The following is a 16532-nucleotide window of genomic DNA, read 5'->3' on the forward strand; positions in this document are numbered from 1 at the left end:
GCAAGGTCACTGAAGAACTCCGCTTCACCACCCTCCTCCAGGACCCCCTACCCAGCACCACGACCGACTCCAACTGATCAGCCACAGAACTTCACCGCTGGATCTCCCGCTGCGCTTTCAAACTCTCACCCCTCCGACACCCCTCCAAACAATACCCGCTGAAGGCCGCCTGGTTCACCACTGAGCTACACGAAGCCAGACGCTCTTGCAGATGCCTAGAGAAATCGTGGCAAAACCAGAAAACGACGGAAGCACAGAACAACCACAGGAGCGCCCTGAAGGAATATCACCAGCGCATATGGGACACCAACCGGACCTTCATAAGAGACAAAGTTCAGACCAACGCCAAAGAACTGTTCAACGTCATACAGCAGTTTACAATACCCCCCAGGGAAGCCACGGACGTCACACCTTCCCAACAACTCTGCGACAAGCTCAACTCTTCCACCTGAAGATCAAGGCCCTCTGCGACAACTTCAACGAACCTACGCCTGGCATCACCTCCCCCCAACACTGCCGATAGGCCAACCATCATGACCTGGAATCCCGCTACTGTCTAACACACCACAACCACCACACAGAAAACCCACAAAGGGAGCCCCCACGGACCCCTGCCCACCACACACATTTCACAGGGGCGCTGCCGCCAACGCACCCGAACTGCGACGGACCATCAACACCTCCCTCATGTCCGGCATCTTCCCAGATGACTGGAAACGGGCAGAGGTAAAACCCCCTCCTCAAGAAACCCACGGCTGACCCAACTGACCTGAAAAACTACTGGCCCATCTCTCTCCTCCCTTTCGTGGCAAAAGTCAGAGCGACTCGTGAACGCCCAGCTGACCACCTTCATCAAAGAGAACTCCATCCTAGACGCCTCCCAGTCTGGATTCCGCAGCAACCACAGCACCAAGACCGCGCTCCTCGCCGCCACTGACATCTGCTTGCTACTCGACCAGGGACACACCGCGGCCCTCATCCTCCTAGACCTCTCTGCAGTCTTCGACACCGTTTCTCATCGCACCCTTGCAGCCAGGCTTCACGACGCAGGGATACAAGGATCCGCCCTCAACTGGATCCGATCCTTTCTCTCTGGCAGAACCCAGAGGATCAGACTTCCTCCCTTCTCCGAACCCACCGATATCCACTGTGAAGTACCCTAAAGGTTCATCTCTGAGCCCCACGCTCTTCAACGGCTACATGGCCCCCCTTGCCGCCATCGTCAGACAACATGGGCTCAGCACGGTATCCTACGCCGACGACACCCAGCTCATCCTGTCACTCACAAAGAATCCCGAAGCCACCAGACTCTGCTTCCAAGAAGGAATGAAGAACGTGGCAGGCTGGATGAAAGACAGCTGCTTGAAGCTCAACTCAGAGAAGACCGAGGTCCTCATCCTCGGATCCTGCAACTCAGCCTGGGACAACACCTGGTGGCCCTCTGCAATCCACCCACTCCTACTGACCACGCACGTAACCATTCATACATGAGGCTCAGCTCGTCTGTGAATGAGTGGGATCACAACGGAGCAACTGTCTGCCCCAGAAACTATGTATATGGCTAACCCCACAAGATCTGTGGAAAATATCATTATGGAGTCAACTTTGCATCCTCAAAATTATAGAACTAACTGTATTTTAACCACAAAACGTGCATTCTCCTAGTGAACGAATTGTATGCTGCCAAAGAATGTTGCCCCAGCGTTCTTCTGTTACCAAATGCTGAACACAAACGTATCCACCGACCCTATGGCAAGTGCAGTGTGCCTTTCTCCAAGCATATCATTTAAGCACCTAGATGACCACATATCTAAGGAGGGGATTTTAGGGTAAAAAACAAAGACCTGGAACCAGGCAAGGTGGATCAACCCGATGACTTTATCGCTGTGTTTTACAAGCAATTTGCACTTCAGCTACTAGAGTCCTGATAGAACTTTTCAATGAGTTTGGCAGCTGGCAGGGAATCCATGCACAATGGCAAAGATTCCACTTGCTGTATGTCATACTGCCCAATGTCCATGATAAACATAGAAGGAAAATATAATAGTAAACAGAATAGATAGTAACACTATACCTAACTCACTCGGAACAAACCGGGTTTATCATGGGATGTTCGACTAGTAAAAACATAAAGAACGTTCTCCACTTAGTTCATATAATCAGAAAATGCATTAAGGAAGCAGTACTTCTGTACCTCGATGCTGAAAAAACATTTGACAGGGTGGACTGTGAATTGATGAGGGATGCTCAAAGGAAATTTTGTAGAGAAGACCGATTTATGGGAGGGTTTACTGCCCTTTATGGCTCTTCTTTGTCCTGGATTCAGCTGATTGGTGGGCTTGATAAGCACATCGACATCTCCCAAAGTACTCCTCTCTCTCTTCTACTTTTCACTATGTACCTTTAGCCTTCACTGAAGAAAGTAGAGACCATTCACAAATCAATGGCATCACAGTCTGCTAGGACACATACAAGTCAGCGTTCTAAGATGCTGTCAGAGCTGAGGCAATCCCTCAGAGAGATTAAACAAATATTGTAAAATGACAGTAGGCAAATCCCAAGTATGGATAAATTAGAGGGACTGATATTAGGAGTGCTGTCCCTCGCCATACAGCAGTGGACTTTGTCCCACTTCAGATGGTCACTAGACCTGGGTAATCAATTTATGCCAGACCTATACCTCTATTCCAGGAGAATTTCTAGACTATACTGAAAGGCAGCAAAGCCATCCTAGCTCAACCGTGCACTATCCTGGGCCTTATGATAACTACATTTAAATTTACTTTATTATCGAGGAGCCTCTATCTATTCCAAGGCCATCTACTTTCACTCACTTGCGATGAGATATCTCAATTGCTAGACGCTTTTAATACAGTTATCTGGGTACGGAGGAGGACCCAACTCTATTGGAAAATAAGCACAGAAAAAAAAATCCTAAGCACAAAGGACGGGCAATACCAGATGTACTCCAGTGCTACCAGGTCGCTTAGCTGAGGTGTGTGGTGGGATGGCTCAGAACTGACACTTAAATTATAGTGCTTCATTGATTTGGACCTCGCTTCCTCCCCAGTGAAAAACTGTTGGCCCTCAGACGATGAGGGTGATACTGGTATATTTCCTCTATCACAAGTAAAGCACTAGAATTATGGGACTTTTTAAATTCAGACTTCTCTGAGGTTACATATATCCATCTTTCAAGTATGGATGACAAGGCTGTTTAACCTCGATGATAAACGTTTGAATATTTGAAGACCTTAAAGAGACATAAAATATCTAGGATGGAGCACTTTCACAAACTCCAGGTCAGTCATTGGGCAGGGTACGCATTGGTAAAAGTGGGAGCACCACAATCTATAACTGTTTTTGAACTCTTACTACAAAAGAGCCCTCCCAGAAACAGTCCCTCAAGAAATTTGCCTACCAATGAAGTAGAAAGCACAGTCCGATGAAGAAGCATGCCGCCTTTGGTGAATGAGGGCTTGTGCTCCTAAATAACAAGATACTTACCTTCGGTAATGCCTTACCTGGCATATACTAGCTACCCACCTATTCCTTACCTTAGACTATTTCCCAGGCGTCAGACTGGATCCTTAAATGTTTTGTGAACAGTACCCCTGAGCGCCGGAAGGTGACGTCGTTTGGCTCCCCATGGTGTCGTCCACACTGGAAGTGACGTTCGCAGTGTCAATGTAGGCGACTCTCAAGAGTGCTGATGTCAGTTACTTGTCGCACCCTTCTGAGCCAGACGCCCGGAGCCAAGATGTACATGGACCACTGGTGTCGAGAACTAGGCCCCGGAAAGGGGAGATCCCAGTTCCTAGACATCAGTTCGCAGAGCGGGGAGGATGGATGAGTCGATAAGGAATCTACGGCTAGATAGTCTCTACCTGATAAGGTGCTACCGAACACAAGTAACTTGTTCATCTGGTAGAGACTTCAAGCTGCAGATTCCTTACCATAGTAAAGATACTCAAGCAATAGCTCCCCGAAAGTGGGTCTACAGACCAATTTCACACGAGGAAGTCCTGCAGGACCGAACGGGCAAAATGCCCAGCTCTATGGACTAGACTGTCCAGACAGTAATGTTTGGAGAACGTATGCAGTGAGGCCCACATTGGCACCTGGCAGATATCCAGGACCAGAACTCTGCAAACTAATGCAGTGGTTGCAGCTTTAACTCTGGTGGAATGAGCATGCAAACCCTTAGTGTGTTTCTTCTTGGCCAATGGGTCCAGGCGGTGAAGTCACTCCTCTTCCTTGTAGGGATGAGGCGGAGCAGAAAAAATAGGTAGAGTAATGGTCTGGCGTACGTGAAAAGGAGTGACCACTTTCAGAAGAAAGGAATCTCTTGTATGAAGCACCAGTTTGGGTAGCTGTTAAGATGAGGACCCGTATACGGCAGAGCCTGAAGCTCACTGATCCTTTGGGCAGATGTTAAAAGGCCTTCTTGATGGTAAGGAGCCTGAGTGGACAGTTGTGCAGAAGCTCAAAGGGAGCGCACATAAGGAAGGTGAGGATGAGATTGAGATCCAACTGGGTTAAACGAAGGGAGGTGGAGGGAGTGTATATTGTAAACCTTTCAAAAACCTATGTACTTTAGGAGATTGGAAAAGGGAAAGTTGGTCAGGCAACCGAAGAAAAGCAGAAATTGCAGATGGATATCCCTTAACAGTGACCAAAGCAGAACTCTGCTGGGCAAGGGAAAAAACGAACAGAAGAACCTGAGAAAAGAGGCAGAAAGGGGATCAATGTTTTTCTGAACACCATGCCATAAATTAAGCCCAATGGCAGACATAATCAGTCTTGGTAGAGGAATATCTGCCTGCCAAGACAACATTACAGACTTTGGGCAGAAGGTCAAAAGCTGCCAGCTGTCCCTGCTGAATCTTCACTCAAGACGGTGGACCTCTGACAGGTTCAGGTTGATAACCTTCCCCTGCTGCTGCAACAGAAGATCCTCCTGAAGGGGCAGCCTAAATCGGAGGACTGATGGACATGTTTAACATCGCAGGATATCAGACTCTCTGTTCCCAGTCCAGAGCCACAAGGATGACTCGGGCCTGGTCGTTCCTGATCTTCTTGAACTTGGATCTCATCAATGCTCTCACCATTGCTGAAAGAGCTTTCACAACCTCCGGAAGGAGACACCATTTGTGATCCACTAGGCATCTTCGACTGAGTTTGTCCATTTTGGCGTACAGAGAACTCATCAAATATTGAACCACCGGGATTATGCCCTGCTGTTCCATCCATGTCCGGAGACACAGGGCCTCTTAACAAAGGGTCCATAACCCCATCCAGCCCGGCTTGTTGCAGCAACACATGGCGGTGGTGTCTGTGAACACCTGCACTATCCTTCCTTGGATGGAGGGTGGAAAGGCTTTCGATACCAATCAGATCACTTGGAGCTCCAACAGGTTGATGTAGAGTCCGGATTCCGCCAGAGACCAGAGTCCCCTCATCTCCACCGTTCCAGATGACGTGCCATCCCAGGAGTGATGCATCTGTCACTACTGTGTGGTCTGGTTGGGGAAGGGAGACGGATGTGCCTCTGACCCAATAGAGGTTTGTAAATCACCACTGCAGGTCCCTCATAGTTCTCTCCGAGATATGACCGTGTCCAAGGGATTCCCCTGATGCTGCACCCACTGGAACTTCAGGCCCCACTGCAGAGCCCGCTTATGCCAACAGGCGTGCGTCACAAGTAGGATGTCAGTCTCACCTAAATCCAGGATAGAGGCTGAAACATCGGTATCCTAGCCCGAATATCCCGGGCTCTCCGTTCGGGAGGATAGGCCTGAAACTGCAGTGTCCAGGACAGCTCTGATGAAAGAGAGCTTCTGAGGGGAAGTCAGGTGTGACTTCAGCACTTTGATTGTGAACCCCAGCAAATGCTGGAGGTCCGCAGTAGTCTGGAGGTGAAAGCCGACAGCCTGAGGTGACCCCGCCTTCAACAGTCAGTCAAGATAGGGGAAGACTGGCACCCATGATCTCTGCAGATGAGCTGCAACCAGTGCCATAACTCTGGAGAACACCTGAGGGGCGCTAGTAAGGCCAAAAGGGAACACCACGAGCTGAAAATGCTTGTGGCCACCATAAACAACAGTTAGCGCCTGTGGGCAGGCAAGATGGGAATTTGAAAGTAGGTTCCTGTAAGTCCAATGCATCCATTCAGGGTCCAGGGCAGAGAGAAACTGAGCCAGAGACAGCATCCTGAATATCTTCGTGAGAAAGAAATTTAGAGTGCATAGATCAAGGATAGGACGAAGGGCTCTAGAAAGTAGCTGGAATAGCAACCATGACTTACTTCTGCTGCTGGCACTCTCTCTATGGCTCCTTTGGCCAAAAGAGCTGTCACTTCCTGGCAGAGAAGAGATAGGTGGTCCTCCATCCGTCTTGTCATAAGTTGTGGCAAAGAGGGAAGGGTAGTCCCGAATGGGAGGGAGTAGCCCCTTCGGACAATCTCCAAACCCACCTGTCCAATGTTATGGACTGTCAGTGGGGCAGCTGATGGTGAATCCTGTCACCGAATAGGTGCCCATGATAGGTGGGCAGATTAGGAGGGTTTGAAGGCTTCAGCTGCAGGGGATATGATGGACTGGCCACCTGACCAATGGAACGGCGGCCACGCAGAGGCTGTGGAGCGTGCATGCCTTGGTAACTGAGCAGGTAAAGACCCGGTTGGCCACGAAAGGGCCAAAAGGCAGATTGAGGGTGACGAGAGTTCATAGGACCTGGCCGTAGCCCTGCTGTCCTTGAAGCGCTTCAGCACAGAATCCGCCCCATCTCTGGAGAGACAGGAGTCATCAAAGGGCATGTCCATGAGTGAGGACTGGACATCCCCTGAAAAGCCAGTCGTCCTCAACCAGACGTGGAGTTGCAGGGCCACTGTCGACGAAACCACTCTGCCTAGTGAGTCAGTGGTGTCAAGTCCACAACTGATGGTGAACTTCATTGCATCTCTCCCATCCGCAACAACCTGTGAGAGCACGCTCCAGGCCATTGGCAGCACCTGCAAAACCGTATCCCACAGCGCTTGGGAATAGCAGCCCAAGAGGCTTGCAGTGTTCCCTGACCACAGTGCCAGGCCGGCTGTAGAAAACATCTACTTTCCAAGACTGTCCAAGCTCTTGGATTCCCTGTCCAGGGATGCGATAGCGAATGCTCCCGGATTTAAGTGAGGCGACGAGGCTTGGACAACCAAGCACTCCGAGGTTGGGTGAGTATATTTGGGTCCACTGGAGAAGGGTAGTGGCGGTGGGCAATCAACATGTTCACACGAGCCTCTATGTTGGGCTTGGACCAAGTCCCAAGCTGGACCTCGGTAAGTACCTCATTGAAAGGTAGAAGTGGTTCTGAAGGGGTCATTCCCGGCTGAAGCACTTCCGTCTAGACATTAGTCTCAACTGCTACCAAGCGCAAGTTAAGTTCCAGGACCTCAGCTCCCTCTGCACCAGCATTGCGAAAGAAGCTCCCTCCTCTGTAGCCATGGTAGAGGGAGAAAGCATGCCAGTATGAAAGCATGCAGCAGAAGTATGTAGTCCACTGATTTCATCCAGAACCTCAGCCCAGTCCAGTTGTTCTTCATAAGGCTGGTGTTCTTCAGGGTCCATGGACCCCTCCCAATCCTCCTTGAGTCCTAGCCCGTGAGAATAGGGCTCAGGCTCTGGCCTGGAAAGCATGGTTTCGGTCAGCGCTGGCATTAGGCGACACCCCTCTGGGTCCATGTCAGGGATGAGAATGGAGATGGCTCTGGGAGCGTCTCTCTGGATCGGCATCGGGTAAGATCATGGTAGACGACTGGCGCTGATCTGGATCCAACTGTGGATCCCTGAGGCCTGACTGACTGCTGGCGTGGATCCCAGTAGGGGCCCCTCCTGAAACCACGGGGCCTGAAGGAGCACCACACGGTACGGGCCACCCAAAGATGAAGTGCATTGCCTCATATAATTTGCACATTTCAATGGCGAACACTCCGGCTCCCGGAAACTTGGGAGTCTCGACCGCAGAGCCAGGCCTTGAGCGGTGATGCCCCCTCATCTAGTCAGCCGATGTGAAGTCGAAGCACGCTTGGACTTCTTTTTGTGGGACTTGTACTTAAAACTCGAAAGCCTCGACAACTTCAAATCTGATGACACCTCATGGTCCGTGACTGCTCCCAGGACATTCCCCTCGACTGGGACTGTGAACATCGCTGCGTCGCACATTGAGCACCATCAGCTTGAGGGAGGGATTACACAAGGTCTCGGGGGGGCATGGCACGCAGTCGGGCAGGTTTTCAGGTCATGGTCCTGATCGAGGCACCAAAGGCATACAAGGTGTGGGTCTGTCACCTACATCTGTCAGTAACGGGTGCCACAGGGCTCAAAGCCAACCTTCCTCGAAGACATCCCTGCACACCACGAGGTAAACCTAAAAAAAGACTTCGGCAGAACATTGAAAAAGCCTAGTCAAAAATTGACTAAGGAAAAGCTCTTCCTGAATCTGCACTGGCTGGTGTGGAAAGAAAATAACTGACATCAGTGCGCCTTGGTGGCACCTGTCTAGGCACCGTGAACTTCATGTCCAGCGTAGATAAGGCCATGCAGAACTACTTGGCTCACTCAAATTTCCGGATCCAGTCTGACACCTAGGGAATATTCTACGGTAAGGAATCTGCGGCTAGAAGTCTCTACCAGATAGGAACTATTCCTTATTATCGAGTGGGTCCATACCCTCAGTGTACACTTTGAAACCCCTTTTTTCATCTTGACGGAACTTTGTTCGCTGAATAGAAGTCTTGTTGGGGAGGATATGTTCTAGACCAAAACTTTCTCTCTGCTTCCCGGGATGTCATTAAACAAATGTAATGAACTGGCAACCGGTATTAGTGATCCTAAACTCGAGAAAACAGAGGCTTTTTTTTCTTTGCTTGAGGAGACTGAGAGCTCTGTTCCTAATGGATAGTTATCTGTACCTCCTATATGGGAGAACTAATAGTGCGGAAGACAACAGTTAAACATGGGGACTCCTGGATCACTGTGGTTGGGACTTGTAGTCCAGAATGTAGACAGGGGTATGTTTGGGAAGTTTTGGAATAGGGAAGGGATAATTCTGTGGCACAGTTTGGTGGGTATGGCCACATACAACCTACTCTTACAAAATGCAGATAAAGATGATTGAAACTTATGTAGACCACGCAGTCCTGTACAAAAAATCCTTAAACTCCCAGTAGTCTTTACTAGAGGAAACCACTTTCAGCAGCCCTATCTAAAGAGGGCAAAATTAAGTTATTCAACTACTTCCCACCTATCCACATAACTCTAGGTCAGGATTTTCTTTTTTTGTTTCACATATTTTTATTGTAATATCAAAACAGTGTATAGGGGAAAGGGGAACTTAAGGTACCATATGTGAAAAAAATACTGTACGAAAAAACAATGCAAGATGAAACGGAGCTAGGTACATATCATGTAGTGTTCGCACGAGGCAGGGGCCCTTGGATGATAAGGAAGGGCAATATCAAGGAGGACACTCGGGATCTGTACACAGAATGGTCAGTAGGATGGGGGGGAGAAAAATGGAACATGAAAAAACACCCTGAAGATAAGCAAACAGGGAGTCTTTACTCGCATCCACATGTGGAAGAAAAGGAGGAAGAAAGGAAAAAGATGAGGCGAAGAAAGATGTGGATATGGCGGGAGTGGGAGAGGAAAGTGGAGGGAGTAGGCACGCACCCTCAAAGATCATGACCAGATAGGATGTCAGTGTGATATATCTGGTGGGGGGGCGGTTGCATGAGGTCATGTAGGAGGATAAGGGAGCGAGACCGATAATCTCACTCAGGGTTGTGCCAACCGCTTCCCAAAAAGGCCATACTGGGGGGCAAACGAAGATGTGAACCAGATCACAGTAGTCATGGGAGCAGCACCAGCAAATTGCATTTGGTAACCAGCCCGCTATCCGCAGTTTTACAGGAGTCAGAGCTTCAATCATGCCTCCTGGGCATAAAACTCAAATCCTCAGTTTCATATTCCTACTGAAGTCTGGTTTGAAATGTGATACGGAGCCTATTTAGGAGGGACAAGAAGAAAAGAGAATGTCTCAAGAGGATGTAAAAGCTAGACCTCATCCTGCGGAAGCAACCCCACATCTGGAGATGGATTACAGGAGAGGGCCACAATCTTAAATCTAGTTCCCCCAAAAAACTGCTTTTGGAAACACTGAATGTAGATGTTCTCTTCCTTCTGTCCCTCTTCTGTGAAAGAATTTAAGGCCCACATGCACCAAGAAATGTTTTTGCGATTCCGTAATAGCGAAAAATAAGGAATCACTATTATGGAATCGCAAAACCGAATGCAGCAATGAATTCTGTACATATTTGCGATTTGGTAAAAATCGCAAATATCGTTACCGATTCCGTGTTTACCGAATCTGTAATTGCGAATTCGCAATTACAGAATCGGAAATTGCGAATTACCCATATTGTTGCATTGCAATGACATCACAACCAGGAAGTCTTTCACTGATTCAATACACCTGTACACAGGGAGAGGAGGAAGACTTGTGGAGCACACCCTGGAGGAACTGTTGCTGAACAGGAGCTGTGAAAAAACCACACCATGGTCACTGGAAAAGCACAAAGAAAAGGAGAAGGCAGGAAGAGAAAAATCAAGTTCAGTGTCAAGGAACTTGAAATCCTCACTGAGGAAGTTGTCCAGAGACATGACCAGCTGTTTGGGAAACAATCCCTGCATGTTGCAGAGTCAGTGAAGAGGAAGATTTGGCTTGGGATACAAGCCAAGGTAAATGCTGTGGGGGTGACACACCGTGACATACCAAACCTACAGAAGAGATGGTATGACATGCGTAGCCGAGCAAAAGAGAGTGTGGCAGACCGGCTAGCCGCAGCCAAAAAAACAGGAGGGGGACCATTCAGCCTGCATCCAAACACCCCACTGGAGGACATGGTGGAATCCACTTTGCAGCCAGAGGCAGTTGTTGGTGTGACACAGATCGACACCTCAGGACATGCGGGCACCTCCCAAGGTAAGAGCACAGCTAAACATGTTTTTATGTCAAATGTAATCACAAACTGCCCCAAATGCATACCCTGCGTAGTGCAGCACACCTGAGTCCAGTCCATCTTTTACCTGCAACACCCTCATGCATTGCGGGAGTTGTATGCAGACAAATGTAAGGGCAAGGCATGGAGGGACTAACAAAGCTCTAGTGCAGCAGTGTACAGCAACGAAGTGACAACAGTAGACTATTAACATTACAGAGGTAGATTTAATATAACTGCGCAGGCGCAATGTTACGAACAAGTGCAAACAAAAACTAACGGAACTTGCACTGTTCCAATCACAGATGCAGTACAGGACAGTGACGTGGCTGATGACCACGAGTCTGAGGGAGACCTGGAACAGCATTATGAGGGACAAGATATGCCAGCATCCTCACCCATCCCTGCTCCCACTCACCGCAGGAGAAGAGTACTACCACTCCCTGATTTGGAGAGTGATGAGGACAGCAACACAGGAGCTCACACACAGCAGCCTGCACATACACCACCTCGAGAGCCAACAATGCTGCGCAGTTCCGTGCAGTTTCGCAGGCGAAGGCCCAGGGCATTCCTCACGCATGCTGAGGACGATGGCAAACCCACCGCAAGTTTTCTTAAATCCAAGATGCCGGAGGGTTCGGCACCTGCAAGGGAAGAACATCTGTATCATGCTGGGCCAAATTGGATCAATGTAATGACACATGGGTGGTATTCATGACTGCCTGAGGGAGCTGACTACCGCAGTAGTTAAAGAGCACAGGGCGAACAGCGAGAGACTAGACCGTGTTGCGACTGCCATTGAGCATATGTGCAGGGTCATCCAGGCTGAGCATGTCTCAAATGGCAGGAGGCATCAAACTTCCATTGGACGCATGCAAAGTTACACAAGGGCCATAAATAGGCTGAGTCATACCACAGCTCAGCTTTCAAAGTGTGCAGTCAGCATGCAGGTGGAGATGGCCCACTGCTGCGGGGATGTGGCTAGGGGCGTCATCCAGGTCACCACTGCTGTGGAAGGACTACAGACTGCAGCAGCTAGTAGAAGCCTCATGCGTGCAGGGGGGGACAGTGAGGAGGGCTCCAGCCTGAGCAGCCTACTGGTACCTGTGTCACATGGCAGGAGGCACAGTACCAGGAGTCAAGCCGGCACAGATGGGTCAATGACTGGGGCAGCAGAGCCTACTGACAGAGCCACAGGAGTGTGTGGCAGGAGGAAGTATACAATTGGACATGTACCAATTTGGTGACTTAACCAGAAAAAGGCATCCTGTCCACACTGATGTTGCAGTGCCAAGACAATGACATTTGATTGTCTGCACCCACACTGCACTTGTCTGATAATGGTATGTGTGCATCAACACAACGGCCCACCTAACAAAATAAACCTTTCTGAAAATACTGTGTTGTGTCGTGATTACTCACCTTAGAAGTAATGTTGCGTGATTTCTGACCGTCTCCGGCTCCCCTCTGCTGCATCTGGTCCACGTGCTGCTTGTTGTGGTTGTCTTGGCTGGATATGTAGTTCTGGCTCGCTATCAGTCTTCCAGGGGAATGCCCCGATTAGTAGCAACGTTGTGTAACAACATAGCACATGTAGCAACAATTTTACAGCATGTCTCCAGCCTATACTGTAATGCACCACCGGTTTTGTGGAGGATGCGAAACCTGGATTTGAGTACACCAAATATCCTCTCAATCACATTGCATGTCGCAATGTGTGCATGATTGTATCACTGCTCCTTTTGTATTGTAGGATTCAGATAGGGAGTGAGGATGAAAGACCTCACAGCGTATGCACTATCACCTACAGGATGTAAAAAATAGATATACATTAGTTACTGCTATGTGTCACCATGGCGGACAGGTGTGCAAAGACAGTATTACATCTGTTTACCCAGCAAATATACTTTTCCAAATTCACCTGCCAGCAGACGTCTGACTATGCCGGAAGATGTAGGAGTCATGTGCACTGCCAGGGTAACTTGCCACTATGTCTGTGATTATTGTTTTTGAATTGCAGATTACTTGAATGTTCAGTGAATGGTACGATTTCAGTTCCGGTAGATATGCTCATTCACTGAGGGGTGACATATGGGTACATGCGTCCCATCAATGCAATCAATGACATGTGGAAATTGTGCAACCTGATAAAAATCTAATTTAGTTTTCAGAAATTCCTGTGGTGGTGTGGGGAACCTAATGTGGTGGTGTAGCCTCTGCAACATGACATTTAGGAAAGCGTTGAAAAAGCGCAATAGGGCACTTTGATAGACACCCCCAGCTGTTGCAATTACTCCTTGGAAGGTCCCTGAAGCTAGGAGATGCAGTGAGCATAGGACCTGCACATGGGTGGGGGTGGCATGTGTCCTGCGAGTCTGACGCTGCAGTATTTGGTCTAACTCAGCAATGAGATCTAAGATTGTGGCACCATTCAGCCTATATGTATCATAAATTTCTTCCTCCGTTTGCCCTAGCAAAGTGACGCGCACTCTGAAGATTCTCTCCTGTATCCTCCTTTTCTGTGCTGCTCTTAGCCTCATCCTCCTCGCCATGACGTAGAGCGTTGCCATTGTGAGACACTCTGATGCATTCTGGGACTGTTTAAATAGTTTGCTGATGATTTACACCCGATTTCTTGTATGTGAAATTTTTACCACCTAATATGATTTGTTCTTATTTAGGAGATGCAATTTGCGATTCTTGACTAATTCTATATTTGCAAATTCTTGTTGCATAGGATTTTGCGATTTCTTATTTGCAATTCCATAATACCGAATCGCTATTACGGATTCGAAAATTGGAAATTGCAAATTATGCGACAATAAGTTTTTCTGCAAATTTGCTTTATGCATTGGTAGAAGCTATTTTGCGATTGCAAAAGGCCTTTTTTTGCGATTCGCAACGTTTGCGATTGCAAATTAGCTCGATGCATGTGGGACTAAGTGATTTGCATTTCAGGAGGGCTCATGGTTTGGAGCTGTGGAAGAAGGGTCCCAAAGGCCAGAGATTAAAAAAATGATGCTCCAGAGGGGAAAAAGCCATTACACAACAATGGGGAAACCTAGTAATACAACTGAACAAGGGTCAGGTAAGTTACATAGGAGAATTGGTCTAAAAGGAATATATAGACTTTGAAAAATCTATAGCACCCAAAACAAACACATCTTCAAAAAGGTTTTGAAAATCAATTTCATGAATTTGTTGTACCACAATCAGTTTGTACATCATACTTATAAAGAAACAGTGCTCCAAGGAAAGTGAAGAGAGGCAAGTGCTCAAAGTAGTGCTTGTGCAGGGTTAGGGTAAAAAGTTCAATGAATTACAATATTTACACTAAATGGAAATAAAACTTGTCTAACAATCTGTTGTGTGTTGATCTAGCGTAATCCACAAAGAAGAGATAAAGTAAACAAATTGCCATTATCTACATGTAGATGAAATTTGAGTACAGGTTGATATAAGATAAAGTCGAAGTTTCGACCTCAATTAGGATGGAAGGACCAATAGTTACTTAAGAGAAGCTCTTTATTTATTTATTTTTTTTAAACAATTTTTATTAGTTTTTCCCCAACTGTAGCATCCTGAAATCTACGTTACATACAATAATCTTGTGTAGGAGAACCAGACAAGTGATGACAGTACAAAAGAGAGCAGTTCCGCAACAGTGCCATTCTTAACCCTCCACCCCACTCCCTCTCTACCCCCACGCCCCCCGTCAGTGTGCCCGCCTCGGTCCCCCCCCCCCCCCCCTGCGCGGTGAGGCTTAAAGTGTCACACGCAGCCAGGGAGCCGAACTCGGAATCATGGGACGAACCCCATCAATGTTCTCAAAAGTACCAAAGGCTGTACTTTACCACTCATATGCATACCACCCCGAAGCTCGACCTCCATACACATCGCAAGAAGTTTGCGCAAATAGCGACAACTCTCGGGGAATATTCAAGCGGTCCCCTCCTGAGTAGTTTCCCCGGCAGTCCCAGCATGTCCCTCCACGCTCCTCCCAGGCCGGGCCGCGCACGCCTGAGCCTCACCCTCTTCCTGTTCCCCCAAGCGGCGAAGCTCTTCCACCAGAACCCCCCACGCCCTGGCAGCATCTTGCGCTTTGTTATTGGAAGCACGCCTGGCCAATTGTAGCGTCCCTTCAGTCCCCGCCCAAGCCAGGAAGCTCGCCCTCCACCTCCGAACACTCGGCCTCGTTCTTGCCTTCCAGTGCATCGTAAGCTCCCTCTTCGCCATTATCAGCCCCAGATCGATAAATTTGCTCGTGATTTTTGTACGGGGAGTATGCGGGAACCAAAGCAGAAGGCAAGCTCCCATGTCCACTGTCAGCACGCGTTCAGTCACTCGATTCAGGCACGCCACCACATCCGTCCAGTAAGAGCCCAACCCCGGACAGGACCAGAACATATGGCCAAAATCAGCCCCCTCAGTATGGCACCTAGGGCAGCCCGACGAGGAGCCTCCAAAATATTGCAGGAGCTTTGCCGGGGTTAAATAGGCCCTGTGGAGAGTATAGAATTGGACCAGCTGAAATCTAGCGTTGCGCGTGCCCTTCCAGGGTCGTCGCAGCAGCTGCGACCATGTCGCCTCCGGGATAGGCCTGTCAAGATCCCCCTCCCACTTCTCCCGCAGGGTCGCGAGCCCCTCCGTGGACAGCCGCCCATAGAGGCAAGTGATGGCCTTCACGGTGCCCACCGCCATAACAACGTACTGACATCCCAAGGACGTTGGGGGTTCCGACAGCCCCATCCTCCAGTGCTTTCGAATACCAGCCACCAGGGCAGAATGAAGGAGATAATCCCCCCTCGGCAAATCAAAATCCCTCTGCAACTCGTGGAAGGGCAACAAAACCCCATCGCGATAGAGATCCCCAAGCATGTGAGCCCCACGGTCCTCCCAGCCCGCCAACGCCGACCAGTCTCCGCCATGGGGGAGAGCCGTGCACATGCCCAACGGAATCTCCGGGGCATACGGGGCCACGAAACCCGCTCGTTTCTGACTACGGAGCCAGCAGAGTCGAAGCGTGCGCTCCTTGAGCGTGAGCTGGTCCAACCGGAGCCTTTGCTGCAATATAATGAATGACAATACATGCCGAGGGATAATCCTACCCTGCGGGCCCTCCGGGCCTCTGAGCTCGTGCGCCACGGCCTGTGTGAGACACTGCAACTGCGCCGCCAGATAATACCATTCGAAGTCCGGAACTGCCAGCCCCCCCTCCACCCTCGGTCTCATCAGAGTGGTCCACGCCACCCGACGTCTGCCCGCGCCCCAAAGAAATCCTGTCATCAGCGCCCGAAGCGTCTTAAAAAAGGAGGCCGGAATCCAGATCGGCAAGGTGCGGAAGAAATAAAGCAATCGCGGCAGCGCTACCATTTTCAGCAGCGCTATTCGACCGACAGCGGGAGGGTGCGCCAAAATGCCATACTCCCCTTGAGCCCCCTTAGTGCTCCGCCCACATTGCCCTCGAAGAGATCGACAGGAGCGTGAA

General features: G+C 49.2%; 1 long non-coding RNA gene across 1 annotated transcript in view; it reads right to left on the reverse strand.

Moving 5' to 3' along the window:
- Window positions 1-11253: 11253 nt before the first annotated feature.
- The window catches only part of LOC146785233 (uncharacterized), a 35760-nt gene continuing 30481 nt past the window's right edge, over window positions 11254-16532 (reverse strand). Inside the window, exons 2-3 of the long non-coding RNA XR_014970596.1 lie at window positions 12467-12848; window positions 11254-11688 (exon numbers count right to left, since the gene is read on the reverse strand). This is a non-coding gene — a long non-coding RNA (uncharacterized LOC146785233). The remainder of the gene's footprint in view (window positions 11689-12466; window positions 12849-16532) is intronic.

This window comes from Triturus cristatus, chromosome 11, assembly GCF_964204655.1.
Source record: "Triturus cristatus chromosome 11, aTriCri1.1, whole genome shotgun sequence".
NCBI lineage: Eukaryota > Metazoa > Chordata > Amphibia > Caudata > Salamandridae > Triturus > Triturus cristatus.